A 17,303-nucleotide genomic window follows, 5' to 3' on the forward strand; every position below is an offset into this window, starting at 1 on the left:
AGTGGATTAATCCGTTCCAGACAGGTCCACGGAGTACTTAACCTGAAGCGTACTTAACCTGAAGCAAACTTTCCCATTGAAAGCAATGGAAAGTGGATTAATCCATTCCAGACGGGTCCACGGAGTACTCAACCTGAAGCATATTTAAACCGAGGTATGACTGTATATTGCCTTGGAAGCTTTTGAAGAGTACAGCCCACTTCATCTTATGCATGAAGTGTTACATTAGTTTACATGTAAATATATACATAACTTGAGGTGGCTGGTTGGAATTATAAACAGCAAGGCCAGAGAGAAATGAAATTCACAAAGTTTCAAGAGGGTTATAATAACATAATAAACAGGGGTCATCACAAAACAGTTGTTGACAACACAAACATCCTGGCATTGGCAAGCCAATCAACTCATATAGTACTGTTGTTTAAAATCATTTGTCTTGATTAATACATATGACTATACAGTAATTATAGAAGATCTTTCTCAACATGCATGCTGCCTGTATCAGACACAGGGTTGTTTTAAAACAAAACAGCAGCACAATCCTGTACATGTCTACTCTGAAGTAAGTCCCACTTTACCAATGGAACTCAGCCCCAGGAAAACAAGCTATTTGGGAAGCAGTTCACATAAGTCATCGGTGTGGTCCGCCTCTTCTCATCATTGTGGTAAATATTTTGAACACATAAAACAGCTTCTTTTAATTAAGACTGAGCATTAAACATGCATTTGTAATAATTAACGACAAATAGTGGTTGCTAATTAAATACATCGCTTGGCTGGGCACAGTGAGAACTAGGACTGCTTAGGCAGGTTACGTAAATTGACATAACTAACAAAAGATGGCCTTCCAGGCCCCAGAAGACCCTCAGTTGGCAATAGCAACGCTTCTCAGGTTTGTTGTGCAGTGTGCTTCATACTGAGAATGTACCGTGGTGGGTGAGTCAGTAGCATTGTGGAAACTTAACAAGAATCTTTGTTACTTTTCATAACTTCAGACCTGTGGAAAATGGCAAGGAAGCCAAACCAAACATTTTTATGGGATTGCTCAGATCCTATATCCACCTCCTTTTGAAAGAGAGAAAAACCAAACACTAAAGCACACAATCATAGGTGGAGCAAACATTTATTATTATTCTGCCCTTCGGTGTTTTCTTTTAAAGGTTATATGGAGCCAATCGGCCAAAATTGCACACAAAAGCAACAGGCAGCTGCTCAGCTTTCCCACAAACGTATCTGCTGTCAAAAGAAAGGCAGCCGGCCTGCTGTGAAGAGCTGTTGTCTGGATGGTTCTCCAAGGAGGGATTTCTCTGTCCACGGAGGCATTCCTTTCTGTGTGTGTTAGGGGCAGAATGAAAACTCACCACCCCATTCTTCAGAGGGCAAATTTTGGAGGCCGTTTTGATTTTTTTTCTGAAGGGCTGTGGAGGGTGGCCCAGACTGGTTTGTTTGGTTTCATTGCTCACCAGCAGGGCCGGCTCAAAACATCCTGGCACCTGAGGCAGAGCAATAGATGCTGCTCCTCCCTGCCACCACCTCTCTTCTGCTTCCCTCGCCCCATATTGTACCAACCTGCTGGTTTCACTAGACCCTAGTAGAGACAGCAGCATGAACACTCATTGAAACACTCTGGATGTCCATTTCACCCACACTGCCTCACTCTGAAGAAGGATCCTTGTTCACAATAAGTAAGGTTCTTTCCCTCAGCTGCCAAGTTCTCCCTTTTTTTAAGGGAAATTCCCTTATTTTTTTTAAAAAAATATTTTTATTAATTTTCCAATTAAAACCAATTATATCACATTCAATATTTCAAATTATACACATATATATATCAATCAGACCGAATGTTATGCCGAATCATCTAAAGAATTTTTTATTTGGGTTCCCATGCTTCAAGAAATTGGGAATTCCTCGCAACTGTCCACTGCCGTCTTTTTTCTAAAGTTCAAATCGTCCTTCAAGTTCATAATAATCCAGATCTTCCCCTTACAGTCACATAGATGTTTTCCACTTTCACGATTGTTTCCCAGCTGCTGATATAAATATCAAACAAAGTCTCACAGATGTTCTTTCTCCTGTGTGAGTTAATCAGTCCAGCCTCCCCATAAATCTTCTTAATGGAGCTCCTGTTGCGTTGAAGCAATTCGAAGTAGCGCCATCTTAAAAAGCTCAAATCACTTTCGCTTTTCTCTCATAGCCATGAAGATTTACGATCATTATAGAATTTACAGCTTTTCCAGGCAGGAGACCCAAACATCAAACCATAGACTCTTGGTAAATTAATGGATCTCCTTGCCCTATAGCTGAACTTAGCTTCAGGTCGCTGCTCCAATTTAAAGTGCGTCACAGCTCATAAATCCTCCGAACGCATTCAGAACTCCTTCCGTCCGACTAGGGGGGGGCTTTTCTCATCGGCAACTCCACATCTTTAAAAAAATATGCTCAGTAACAACAGTTATAAGGTTCAACTCACACAGTCTTTTGCTTCTCTTTCACTCCAAACAAGCCAGGACATCGCGTCCGGGAAGGTACGAGGCAACAATATGAAGAAAAAAAATAAAATAAAAACTCACTCCCCTTATCGCTCCGTCCCCATCAATCCTTCTTCCAGATGCAGTACAATCTTTGACTCCTCTCACTCGGCAGCATAAATTTCTCAGCAGTAAACAGCGCTTCTTTCCCTCCTTCTGAAGTATGTCCATAGATTTAAGCCTAATTATCTTCTTTAACCATGGAAATCCCCGCCATGCAGATTAGCGTCCGGGAGTCCTGGCCCTTGTAAGTGCTCAGCCCAAGCTCCCCCCACTCCAAAAACAGTCGGAGTGGGTCTGGGGGCATCGCGGGCCAGCGGCCCCTCTCCGTAACCCCCGGAGAGGGTAGGGGGTTGCCATTTACTCCCCTAGCAACCGCCAAATTCCTTACAAAGGTCAGAGAGATGGAAAACAGGTCCGCCATTCCTGCAGGCGGAAACCGGAACCTTAAGGGAAATTCCCTTATGCTGAATAGGCTTCCTCGCGAGAAAAGGGAAAACTTGGCAGCTATGTTCTTTCCTCAGAACTGGGGTGAAATATCCCCAGAGAGTACTGATGAGCACTGTGGTCTTTTAGCGGCAATGATATAAACACAGTTTAAAAGTAAGCTGTCCATTAAACCTTAAGTAGTGTTTCTGCAGCTGTGGCAAATAATAATAATAATAATAATAATAATAATAATAATAATAATAATAATAATTTATTATTTCTACCCCACCCATCTGGCTGGGTTTTCCCAGCCACTCTGGGTGGTTTCCAACAAAAGATTAAAAATACATTTAAAAAATCAGTCAATAAAAACTTTCCTAAACAGGGCTGCACCATGGATGTTCTCTGGAGCAAAAATAATTCTGCAGTTAGAAATTTCATGCAAAGTATTTGCCGAATATTTTCTTGAGGAACCAAATATTTTCATTGGAGAACATTATTCAAATGATCACAGCATTTGACACCTGACAATATCTTCTATCTGATGCCATTTAATAACTCCAATATCTGTTTCAATATTGGATTATTATTATTTATTTATTAACTTTTGGCATTTCATGATATTTGAGAAGTGACATGAAATTGATATTCAGCGTTTGACCAAGAGATATCCATTAATATTTGTTCTGGACAGCAGGCAAAGCCGCGTTTGACACTGTCTCAAATGTTGATGTCAAATTTCACATGATTTAACATAGTGAACTTCAGAACCAGAAGTTGTGGCTCTTTTGAGAGAAATTGAATATGCACGAGCATGCTTCAGTTGTATTAGTTTTGAACTTTTGATCCTCTCATAGAAGAGAAATTGTTGTTTACTTGTCGGCCCCTTTCTCAAAGTTACATTTATTTCAATTTCAGTCAAACTTGAAATAAGGGATGGAGCTTTGAGTATATGAAAGTAACATTTCCTGTAGGTCTAGTCTAGGAGGCAACCAATGAGATCCTGATCACCGAAATGGAAATACGTTCTTTAGCTGGAATAATGGTTGGTAGAGTGTCCCCATGTGACCACTGCACACTGTTTTAAAGTGTTTCATATTGCAACCACAGTGTTTTTACTCATGCTTAACACACTATACTTTGGCTTAGGATATAAAAGAATAATATAGTTGCTCGTGACTACATATAGCCGTAAAACAGACAGCTGCAACCTGTCTTCAAAGTATTTGCATATTGTTCGCTGTCAAAAAATAGGCACTCCTTTCCATATTATTTGGAAAAGGTTTTTTTTTCCCCTGGAAGAAAATAACATAGTAATGAGCACAAAACTTACACAATATCCCTGAGAGAAATTTATCTTTACCTAGACCCAGAGATGGCTTTTACATCGTGTGAAAGCTCAAATTTAATGCGGAACGTAACAGGAAAAAGTGATGAAAACGGAATAAACTGCTCTGTGAAAGATTGTGTCCTCCCTAAAAAGAGGGCACATTTTGCGGTGAGACCTGGAGACTGACTTCCCGGTTGTGGGTGGGTCTATTGGATAGCCACAACACCCGATTGGTAGGTCCCTCGTTGCTGGGTGTAATCTGGCCAATGGGTGCAGTCTAATATGGATTGAGGGACCTATATAATCCCTTGCATGTGTCCCAGAGATTCTCTTTCGGCTCGTGCATCAGAACACCCACCCACCTCTCCCTATATTTAGGGTAATTTTGCGCTTGACCTTGCTATGTCGTCTGTTGTTGGGACAGGGGCACGGCAAGAATTTTCCCCACTTGGCTGATTGGCTGTTGCCATTTGGGTTTCGCCTGCTACATAGCAAATAGTCACAACTTGTAAGGTTACCGATAGGCACTGGTTCAGGTGATAGGGATGGGAGAACACTCTCGCCATCTCTACGTGAAGGGTATTCCATTAAAGGATTCCAGGGACTCAAATGGTTTGGTCAACCCCTGTGAGGGGGTTGTGCCCATGCCTGAGTCCAGGGGGGACATCTGGGTGGTGGACATAGCCTGTTCCCGACTTTCTGCCTATCCAGGTGTTCAACCTTGGCTAACCAATGCTGGTGCTCTGGGTCAGCGCTACCTGCAAGGGTGCAGGGAGCTAGTCAAACTAGAGCAGGGGTCCCCAGACTTACTGGCGTTTGGGCCGGTTCCCACCACGCCGATCGCGCGGCGGGCCGGAGGACGGTCGAGCTCGCGCCTGTGCGGGCCGGCGGGCGGGGGAGTGCGGTGGCGCGCTTCCAGGGAGGAAAAAGCGCCGAAAATCCGTTGTGCGCATGCGTATGGGCCTCCCCCGACCCGGAAGTGCACCAGAAATGACCTCTTCCGGGTCGGGAGAGGCCCATACGCATGCGCACAAAGGATTTTTGGCGCTTTTTTCCCGACCCGGAAGAGCGCTGCCGCGCTGCGCGCCGTAAGTGCGGGCGGCAGCTGGCGGCGGGGGTCGTCGCGGGCCGGATTGGCAGGCCAATTGGGCCGCATCCGGCCCCCAGGCCGTAGTTTGGGCACCCCTGAACTAGAGCCCATGCAACCACTCACTTTCTATAATCAATAAAGTTGTGGCCTAAATTCTGCCAAAAACCGAAACTAAAATTTGAGTCAAATGTGTTTTATTTAGGGGGGAGGTCTCTGGGTCTGAACAGCCTTTGTAGCCAAATCTGCATGGTGCAGTGACATCACACTGTTCCTTCAGTGATCCCTGATTGTCCAGGATCACCTAGGTTGAAATCTAGGAAGGAGAAAGAAGCCGTTCATAGGGGGCAGCGACGGAATGACATTAAAGCTAAATGTGCCACTGGGACTGAACAGGCTCAGTATATGGTAAAGATTCTCATAAAGTGTTCAGGAGCATTGCTGCTTTTGGCCTGAAAGCTGAAATGGGAAAATGTGCAGTGCATTCATACATTTAATATGGACCAGTGAGATCTGAAACTTGCATGCAGCGCTGACGGTGGGGAACCAAACTGATTGTCCTAGATGTGTGATTGGAGGCACGGCCGTTCGTAGTATAACTGGCCTCTCTGGAGTGTTTCACACCAACAATACCTTCTCGATTGCTTTTGAAGTCTTCAGTCCGCAACTGCTTAAGGGCTCCTGGAATTGTTAAACCCTCATTTGGTTCCTTCAAAGTGGAAAGGAGCCTGGCCTAAATTAAGGTTGGAGTGCTTTCCCCAAGGCATACCGAGCTTTATGGGGCTTCAGGCACAGTATTTCAAACTGTTAATTCAGAAGTAAGGGGGGAAAGAAATTGCCACTATATTATGGCTCTGTCTAAACAATTCAGCATGTTTTCTTTCAGTGCAAATGTGATGCAGCTGCTTCGAGGACCATATTTACAGTACAGCCCCTTTATGAGCAAACCAAGACAATAACACTACATAGGCATAATAATTGGGGGGCGGGGGAGTGGTTTGAAGCGATTTTCTAATTTTAGATTTAAAAAGAAGTCATTATGAATATATTTTATTTTTAGATCAGGATAACCCAACAATGGACAGGGACACACACACACACACACACACACACACACACACACAGGTTAAGATTTCATTCAAGGAACCATGAAACTTGCTTAGGGGAGGGAAGGTTCACATTTGAAGGCAAACTTATCCCATTTGCACTTTCCAAAGCAATACTGGGTGGGTCTAATTTCAGATGAGAAAATAACTGTTTATCGTCCATTGCAGAGTCTTTCAGCTTTCGTACTCTTGCCATCTCAGATCACATGAAAACGTTGACAATGCACTGGTGTTAACTGTAGTGATTTTCCATAGTTAACTCCAACTAGCAATGTTTGGAGAATTTGTTTGGTCTACTTTTTTTTAAAAAAAAACAATTTGTACTTTTGGGGGACACTATTATCCCTTTGGTTTTCACACTTAATCCATTTTGCAATACAGTTCAAGGCACAAAAAGCAGGGAAAGAAGCTTATAAAAAAGCATGTTTTAGGTTAAAATGGGTATTTCTTTATATAGAATCATAGAATTGTAGAGTTGGAAGGGACCCTGAGAAACATCTAGTCCAACCCCCTGCAATGCAGGAATGAATATGCAGCTGTCCCATATGGGGATCAAACCTGCAGCCTTGGGGTTATCAGCACCATGCTCTAGCCAAGTGATTTAGGATCAAATGCTTACCAAAAATGCCTGTTTGGGAGGATTCTGGTTGCTGTATTTTAAAGAATTCGCAGAGAGATGTGGAAATGGGACAGAAAAGATTTATGAATGAACATGTGTGAAACTGACACAAACTGGGATTTGAATGACCTTGTCCTTCCCTAATCCTGGCCAGAAAGAGCATTATCTGGCCCAAATTCTCAATCTTCTCCATAAGCTTAATGCTCTTTGCACTAGCACAAACCAAGCCATGTGTCTTTCATGCTCAGCATTATTCAGCTTCTAATTCTGATGTAAGTTTAATGTTTGGATTGAGACTGTTGGATCTGAGGTGGCTCCAGGGCCCATTAAACATCATCATACCAAAGTTCACTGGAATGGTTAGTGTTTTTTTATAAACACTTAAAAGATGAAGTACGCATTCCAACATTTACTAAGTATAACTTTCATCACTAGGAGTATTTCCATATTCAATATATATAATAATAATAATAAATGTGACTTTATATTTGGTCTGTTCTCTGTAAAAGGAACCATTATAAGAAGTTTCCAGTTTGGTTGAGTAAGTGCTGTTTAATTTGTAACTTCTCAGAGGATTAATTATAGCAAACAAGAGAAATGGAAGGATGAAAAATGGAAGGGTTTGTTTATCGAGATTGGTTTAAAAATAAGCATCATCATCTGCTGGGCCAACTGCCCATGCGTTCCAACCGGTACTAAGGGACGTAAAAATAATACATGCCGAGCCTTGCTGTTCCTGACGCGTCTGGAGAACTTTTCAACTAACATCTGTACATAAGACAGAATTAATTCATTTTAAAGTAGAGTTCATGCTTATAGATTTGTGGAACGTCGAAATCAAAGCACACATTGCACAATTTCTCATACAGGAAGAGATCTGCTGAGTGTCGATCAGGCGTATCACTTCTACACCCACTTACCTGGGAGCAAGTCCCACTGAGTTCCATGGGGCTTTCATTTGTGTAAACCATATAGGATTGCTCTGTCAAAGTGGTTGATACACACAAGATATAAGAAATCAAAACTAGGGCTGGGTGGAATCACATACACACGCCTTTGCAGGAACAACCCTTTCAAAGGTGGTGGTGGTGGTGGGGAGAATATTGTTGACTTGGGAGTGGACAAAAGTCACAGCATTTTGGGGTGGGGTGGATTTACATTATAGCAAAATGACCAGCTCCACCCCTCTTTCTCCCTCCACCTCCCTTATTTACCCCGAAATGAGCTATGTTTCAAATAGTGAGTTAGCTGTGTTCAACCACCCAGCTACCATTCCATTTCAGCTACCAAATATGGGCCAAAAGGCGCTACATGAATGATGCTACAGTAGATCATTCCCAAGGCCACTATTGGTGAGATGGCTTTCTTTGAGCTATTTGAGCTATTTGATGGCCTTAAATTATTGGATGGTATGTGTTTCACTTTAATATTAGGAGGAATGTCTTAGTGGTATGGGGCAGATCAATAGCTGAATCACCACCACCTTCGGATAGTGGCCTCTTTGTTACTGGAGGTCTTTAAGCAGGCCCGGCTCTAGGTAAGGTCCTGGTGGCGCGGGTCGCCAGGGCGCCGTGCCGGCAGGGGGGGCGCTTGCGGCAAAGCCGCGCGGAAGCCGTGCTGCACGCTGCAAGGGCAGGGGCGCCGGAGCAATCTCCGTGCCTCAGCACCAGGGCGCCCGACCTGCTTGAGACGGCCCTGTCTTTAAGCAGAGACTGGACAGCAGGCGCTCCACCTCTGGAATCCCTGTATCTAGCATGAAATTGGACTAATAATAACAACAACAACAATTTTATTATTCATACCCCACCCACTCTGGGCAGCTTCCAGCAAAATATAAAATAAATAAAATGTCAAACATTTAAAAAACTTCCCAATACAGGGTGTTTTCTAAAAGTTGTGTAGTTCTTTATTTGCTTGACATCTGATGGGAGGGTGTGCCACAGGGCAGGTGCCACTACCAAGAAGGCCCTCTACCTGGTTCCTTGTAACTTCACCTCCCACAGTGAGGGAACCACCAGACGACCCTCAGAAGTGGACCTTAGTGTCCAGGCTGAATGATGGGGGTGTCTACGAAGCGTCCTTCATCCCTCTGATTGTATTATTCTGTTTGGATGGGCTCTTTAAGAAGCAAAAGGTTAGCTTCAGAAGGCAACAGATTGTTAAAGTAACAAGCACCATTCTGTGAGAGCCAGCGGCTTCTCCCCCATCTCTTTAATTTATTGCTTCCTCAATAGTGAATTTTGTGTCCAACAACTATTATTCCCTTGATGTTCACTGTGAATAGGAAGCCCCACTGAAACATTGACTCTGTGATACAAATCAATGTGATTCTATTTTTTAAAAAAAGTTATAAAAGAAGCTAATGAACTGGCTGTTCGTGATGCATTAATCAAAGAAGGCCAATGGGCCTAACTGGTGGTTTTTCTAGTGAGATGGTAGGCCAAGACATCTGTGGCCCAGATAAAGAAAACAGGATAGTGTGCTTCCTCAAGGTTACATGATAAATTATGTCACTTTAATGTGTCACAAATTGCATTCCAGCCAGTTTACAGTTCACATGGGAATGCAATGCTGGTTTATACAGAGTGTGTGTGAGTCAAAACTGTCTGAAAAAGTTAGAGTCCATTGAAATAGGGCTTTTGCATAGATCCTCTTGCCATGTTAATTATCTGTCATGTTTACAGCAAAAACTGTGTGCTAATCCTTACTGTGCACACAAAAAGACACAGAATTTGTTGTGATGGTGGGTCTTTATTTGCTGCAGATTATTTCTGAGGAAAGAGAAAAGGAGACTATTTCATAAACCCAAAATGAGTAAGGAACGGAGGACAAAGGGAAGGCCAAAATAATTTCAGTAGAGATAGATCCTGGGACCCAAAGAACTCCTTCTACTCACATAAAGGATTGTGCTAGCTCAGTGGAGCCTTTGCTTTTTATCTGTCAACAGCCGACTCCCGTGCCATATTATAAACAGTTTGCTATGTCAAGTTTGTCGTGCAACGTGGATGGCTGCTGAATTTGAGGAAAGCAAGCCTAAAGCCTCCTTGGAGTCACAGAACTAGCTTCGTAGATCTTTGGATCCTGGCCAGAGGTTAGAAACAGAAGAATAAAAACCCACCAGACTGACCAGCACAGAGCCTGGGAAACTGAGAACTATGTGGAATCTGCTTTATACCAGCACATCTTCAACACTAGCCCAACCCACTTGGGCTGGCAGAAGTTCTTCAGGGTCTCTGACAGAGTTCCCTCCTCTCAATAATATCTTCTACCTGCTCCTTTTAGCTGCAGTTTCCAGGGACTGGGCCTGGAACCTTCGACATGTGATCTTCCACTGAGCTCTCCTCCCTTCTTTAGTGGAAAAGTGGGCAGAAAAGAAGGTGTAGGAAGATGAAAGGAAACACTGCAATGTGGTGGAATGAAAACAGCCCTTCGTGCCTCAAATCTTCCAAAAATAAAGAACAGGACAAATTGTATCAGCTTGTACACCCTGGAATCAATTCCTTTGTTTGCTTTGACTGATAGGATGATGTTACTATGGATATTTTTTTTAAGCAACTCTTTGTAACCAGATTGCATCAAAGAACTTCCTACGTTATACAGAAGACGTTTTTTATGACCTAGGAAGTATAGCACAGATGCTAAAATGTCTTATATGTTTCAACATTATTCTTCAGTTCCACTCTTCCTCTGTGGGCTTTTAACTGCTTCTTTCCAACCCCAGCTGTTGTTCAGCTGAACATTTCCTTCCACAATCTCGTAATGTTGTAACACCATGGTGGACATCCTTGTAATCCCATGTAATCACAACGGAGGCCATTCTGTTGAAGAGCCAGCCACAGAAAATGAAAGTGCTGCTGCTCTTAGAATGTCTCCCCTTTAAGGTGGCCATGGACCCAGTGGCAGGCAGTGGTGGCTGGTGCCAGTTGAGAGTGGCAGAGCGAGTGGTAGAGCCAAAGCCAATGACAGGCAGAGCCAACTAATTCTAGTTTTGTCCCCATCCTCCCCCCTGCTGAGTTCCACAAGGGGCGACGCTGAGATTAAGGAGGAGGAAGCTGATAACAATGGCACCCACTGCGCTTGTTTGTCAGAAGGCAGGCAGGTGGAGGCTGGCTAAGGTCAGACAGAGGCTGGTGGGGGCAGAGCTCCACAGGTGTTGGGATTTGAGCACAGGCAAAGACTTAAACCTTGCCTACAAAGGCCCGTATAGTTAAAGCTATGGTTTCCCCAGTAGTGATGTATGGAAGTGAGAGCTGGACCATAAAGAAGGCTGATCGCCGAAGAATTGATGCTTTTGAATTGTGGTGCTGGAGGAGACTCTTGAGAGTCCCATGGACTGCAAGAAGATCAAACCTACCCATTCTGAAGGAAATCAGCCCTGAGTGCTCACTGGAAGGACAGATCGTGAAGCTGAGGCTCCAAGTCTTTGGCCACCTCATGAGAAGAGAAGAATCCTTGGGAAAGACCCTGATGTTGGGAAAGATTGAGGGAACTAGGAGAAGGGGACGACAGAGGACGAGATGGTTGGACAGTGTTCTCGATGCTACGAACATGAGTTTGACCAAAGTGCGGGAGGCAGTGCAAGACAGGAGTGCCTGGTGTGCTGTGGTCCATGGGGTCACGAAGAGTCGGACACGACTAAACGACTAAAGAAAAACAACAAAGACTTAAACAGCAGTGGGAAATAAGAACGTTGATTAAAAATGGACCCAATCCAGCCTAGATCAAGAACTTCCAGGTCAAATTGATTTGAATGCAGAACTTTAATCATGAGCTCTCTCTAAGAGGCCAACCTATTGTCTTCTCCAATTTCCAGCAGCTCTACTTCTGCAGACCCATAATCCCATGTGTTAGTAAAGTTAGCTTAACCTAACCAAAACAGCTTTTAAAAACAATAAAATAATATGAGAATAAACAATGAGGGCAATGTTTGTTCTGTGTGTGGAATATGCCTAACAATGTCCTGTAGGCCATGAAATTTAATTAATTAATAATAATAATAATAGGCTGTTGGGGAGCATCAGTTTCATTACTTCAGTTGCAAACTTTGCAAAAACATTTCTGTTGTTGTTTTTAAAGCTAGAAATGATTGTATTGTCCCTTTGAACAGTTAAAAATGTAAAATTAATAAAACAAAAAGAGTTGAGGGCTTTTAAAAACACACGTACTATTATATCACAGTGATATTACTTCAGCAGTTAGTTTTCAGCACTGGGAATCTGTGTTATGTCCATAAACCCCTTAGGAGAAAAACTTTTTTTTTGAAAACGAGACAGAGAAAGGAAACATTCCCCTATTCAGTTTCTTTGCACAGACCTCCGACATGTTTTCAGGCACGCCAGCCTAGTTCCGGTGGCTTTGGGGCTCTAGATGTTCTTCAGGAAAGCGAGCACATTTAGCTTATAAATCTTTAAGAAAAAAATGAATTTTGAGACTGATCTATTGGAGCACCACTTATAATGTTCACTGAAACTAAAGAACTCCCAACACCTCAAAGGCTCAAGTTTACTATTTGTTATTTATGTCAGACTTCACACTCTGCTCTGGATTTAGTCAGAGATCATTTGGGAATATATAGTTCCTGGAATGCAGGTGTAATTTAGAGAGCCACACAGTTGCATTTAGGCTTTTGCATGCTACCTGGTGGATTTTGGTATTTTGGTACATCAACTCACGCGGGCTGCATGCAGGCCTTATGATTATGCTCTCCAAAGCTGTGTCGTCGTCGTCATCATCATTACAGTGGTACCTCTACTTACGAATGTTTCTACTTACAAATGGAGCTCTGTCCGCCATCTTGGATGCGGATTTTTTCTACTTACGAATTTTTAGATAGGGTTGCTTCGAGTTTTTCTCCCAATGCATTCCTATGGGATTCAACTTACAATTTTTTTTTGACTTACAAATGTGTGTTCAGAACGCATTAAATTCGTAAGTAGAGGTACCACTGTATTTATCTTCCTCCATGGTTGGAGGAGGCAATGCTTCTGAATACCAGTTTCTGGAAACCACAACAGTGAAGAATGCTCTTATGCTTGGAATCTGCTAGAGAGTTTCCCAGAGGCATCTGGCAGCCATTGTGAGAACAGGACGCTGGGGCTAAATGGGCCATTGGCCTGATCCTGCCTTCTTCCTAGAACTGGGACTCTGGATGCCTCAAAACAAGCATGGCTAAAACATATAAACATGGCTGAAAAAATATAAAAGATGATAGCTAAGAACTAATTAAACTGAAATAGAATTAAAACAATGTAACAAGAAATCTATTAAAATGTAGATAATAAAAACAGCGCAGCACTATTAAAAGACATTTCCTTAAAAACAGTCAGTTCTCAGAAGCCTGCTGGATTAAAATAGTCTTCACCAGGAAAATAGCCTTTTCTAGAAAAAGAGGTGCCGGAACTTGTTTTTTAGGGGAGCGCCCACCCGAAATGGATGAGCTTTTTTAGGGAAACTGCTATGCCACCAGCCACAAAAACCCAAGGAAGGAATGCAACACTAAAGAGGTGCTACAACACACCAAAGAGGTGCCGGAACTCACCACTGAGCTGCCAGAACTCAATTCCAGTGAGTTCCAGCTGGAAAAAAGCCCTGGTCTTCATCTGTTGGCAAAAGGACAATAAGGAGGGAACCAGTGTAGCTCCTCTAGGAAGCGACTTCCAAAGTCTGGGAGCAGCCACTCCGAAGGCCCGCTTCGATGTCCTCACCAAGTATGACTGAGAGAAGGGCCTCCAGAAGATCTCAGGTCCCAGGCAGGCTCGTATGGGAGAATACGGTCCTTTGGATAGCATGTGCATAAGCCCAAATATTGATATACCGTACTTTTCCATTCCATGCATAAGACTAGGTTATTTTCTTTTAAAAGTATGCTAAAAAGTGGGGGTCGTCTTATACATGGATAGTAAATAGGGTGGACATTTGATTGGTTGGTTCCGCGGCTATCAGTGGCTATTGGGCGTGTTATTGGCGACTGCGTCAAGGACTGGTGTTGATTGGCTGTCACTGCGGCAATTGTGCAGGCAAATGTCAGCTTCTGCCGGCGAGGGGACAGGAGATGCTGTGGCGCGTGTTGGTGAGTGGTTTTTGGCAATCCCCCCTAAAAAAAGTTCAACAAATCTGTGCCATCTCTCCTCCCCCATTTTCTTAAATTTTAGTCCCCCCAAATAGGGCACCTCTTATACATGGGGGGGTCTAATACATGGAAAAATACGGTAACATAAATTTGCCTTAGCAGTGCATGTAAACTAAAGACAGGATATTTATTTCACTTTAGCTATCTGTAGTCACTTGTGCCATTTTGGAGTGCCGGGTCTCTTTCATGGTTGTCAAAGCCATGCTTGTTAAAAGGGCAAAGCAGGGTGGGGAGGGAAGCCTTTCTTTGTATTGTTTTCGTTTTTGAACGCAATGCCAAGGGAAAGGGGAGAAAAACAGGTAGTGACATCGTAAATATGGAATCTGAAGGTCACAAACAGGAATTCAGGCAACAAATGGGAGTGTTCAGGAATGTACACTATTAAAAAATATCAGGCCACTCTCCCCTGCCCCTCCCATCCTACAAACAGGGAAGACACAGGGATGCTGTGAAATGTAGTGTTTCCATCATGAGAACCGCATAGCACGTTTCTTTCTTCAGATTTCATGTCTGCTAAAAGTACCTTTGTAAAATCATTTCAGCCTTGAGGAAAAGCTTTCTCTTTCCCTGAAGACTTGCCCACCCCCAATATGAGTAAAAACACTCACGAATTTTCCCTTAATAATATTACCAATAGTGACATTCCTCCCCCCCACACCTACAAAGAGTACTTTGCACTATTAATCCTAATATATATTATTCTACTTATTGCATTTCATTTTGCTCGCTTGCTTTTTTGAAATAGAGTAGAATTCCCTTAATTCTTCTAAGAAGTATCCCCGGAATTATATGCAACAACGATAAAATTTTATTGAAACATTTGTGATGGGAAGTTTTGGAGACAGAATTGAAAGGAGATTTCTTTTTGGATTGATTTTTTTTTAGGGTGGGGGAGAATATATATAGTGAGGCCCTTTTTTCATTAATATATCTTCCATCAGCTCAGCATTAGGACAACTGCAGGCTGAGTTTGGATCAGTTTATCTTGAGGTCTTCTTCCCTTCTCCAATACATAGCTGCCAAGTTATCCCTTTTTTAAAGGGATTTTCCCTTATGCTGAATAGGCTTCCTCGCGAGAAAAGGGAAAACTTGGCAGCTATGCTCCAATATTGCATTTGACTATTCTAACTAAAAAAAAACAAAAATCTTTTGGTATGCTGCTCTACCTATTTGTCCGTGGGCTCTCTCTCTCTCTCTCCCTCCCTCTCCCCACATTGTTTTCTCCAGATGGTGGAAGTTACAATCCCCTGGCTATTTTTACCCAGTGTCACTCTTTGCTCCTTTTCCACCGGCAACGCTCATCAAAGCTAGTGGAGGAAATAGCAGCTGTGTTAGCCTCAAATTTATAAGCATAAAATAAAACCTTAATAAAACAGGCATACTGAGCGAGACAAACTTCACGGGCGAAAATAAAAATCCTGATCAAAAGTGCTCTGAAGAGGCAAATGTAAGGGAGACTCACTAAATAAAAAAATAAATCCACAGATCTTCCAACAGTGGTGTTGCAGAGGATTCTTATTTTTATTTTTTTGGTAGCCTGGATGATGCTGATGATCCCAGTTTGATTTATTATTATTATTATTATTGATTGATTGATTGATTGATTGATTACGGTTCTTGACCAGCACACATAAATATGCAATACATAAAACAATAAAAGAAAAACAGTAATAATCTAAAAATAGGCAATAAATATAGGTTTCGCTTCTCAGCCTTTTGGCTAAGATCAAGTGTAGTATCTATTATTATTGTTATTATTATTATTATTTGACGATCAGTGCTTTCCATGAAAGAGATGTCTGGGTGTGTTCACGCCTGTTACTGCTCTGCTATTGTTTTGCCACAATTAACACTCTATTATATTTGTAAGAGGGGTTTTGTTTGTTGCTGGTGGGTGCGGGGGGGGGGGGGGAGAGGCGGCTTGCCAGAAAATGAAAGAAAGAAAGAAAACCTCGTATGGTTTATTAATTTATTAATTTATTAGTTTATCGAAAGCCAGCCACTCTCCTTGCCTCGTTCCAGCCCAGACAGAAATTGTCAGCCTGGGTTCGCTCTCCTTTTACCAGGTCTTTTTGGTTCCTGCTGTTTGCAGAATGCTGCAGATGTCTGACTCCACAGGAAACCCTTCCCCCCTTCCTTAATGGAACTCGTGGGAATGTGGGGAACCTGGAACTGGAGCCCTCCTTCCCTTCCAAGCATACTCTCCAAACCCCTATTGACTAAAAGGGATGGGGGGGGGGGGAGAGAAATATCTCCACATCCCTGGAAACAGTTTTGCCAGCCTATTTTTCAGTAAAATCCTTTAAATTAACCACTTCACTCCTGATTATAAGAAAGATTTGTAATTTAAACAGCTTCTCTTTAATGTCCTGAATCATTTCCACCCATTTTTCTGAAGTTCTCCATTTGGGTTGAATTACAGCATCCCACTTCCATTATGTAATAATGTTTAATAAATGAAAACAGGTTTGGATTCTGCAACAATTTGCAGTGTTTAGCACAGCCCCAACCCACCTCCTTTACTTCTATGCTCTCTGGGAGAGAGAGAAAAATGTCTCTGAATATTTCCTTTAAAAGCCAAAAGCATTCAGAGAGAGAGAGAGAGAAAGCGCCTTTAAAACTTGTCTCTTTGGTTTCATACAATATTGCCGCAAGTTCATTTTCCCTACTCATTTGCTCTTTCTTTTGTGCGATAGTTTTTGCCGTCTGGTTTAGCATTTTCAATGAAGTAGTTAAACTCATTTGGGCTAGAATCTCCTCCACATTGCATACTGGTATGAGGTGTGTCTTATAAAGAGGGTGTTTATATTGGATATGATAAACTTAAGAGATTCCGTTTACATATAATAGTTTCCTCTAAGAAGGAATATAAAACAGAATGAGTTCAGCGGGATTTGCTAAAATAATATGGCATAAACGTCTAAATCTTATAGACTACTACCAATCAGGGAGGAACTTGTTTCCAAAAGCTGTATGGCTCAGATTAAAGAAATATGGCTCGCAACCTGTAATTCAAATTCTGGTGAGTAGCTTTTTTTAACATGCCCTTTAACTCATCTGTTTGAAATGGCCAAT

The 17,303-nt window shown here is 42.4% G+C and overlaps 1 pseudogene; it reads left to right on the top strand.

Moving 5' to 3' along the window:
* The first annotated feature begins 15,928 nt into the window (after positions 1 to 15,928).
* LOC118092396 (U2 spliceosomal RNA) lies at positions 15,929 to 16,051 on the top strand (annotated as a pseudogene).
* Positions 16,052 to 17,303: the final 1,252 nt, after the last annotated feature.

Source organism: Zootoca vivipara, chromosome 11 (genome assembly GCF_965207765.1).
Source record: "Zootoca vivipara chromosome 11, rZooViv2.hap1.1, whole genome shotgun sequence".
NCBI lineage: Eukaryota > Metazoa > Chordata > Lepidosauria > Squamata > Lacertidae > Zootoca > Zootoca vivipara.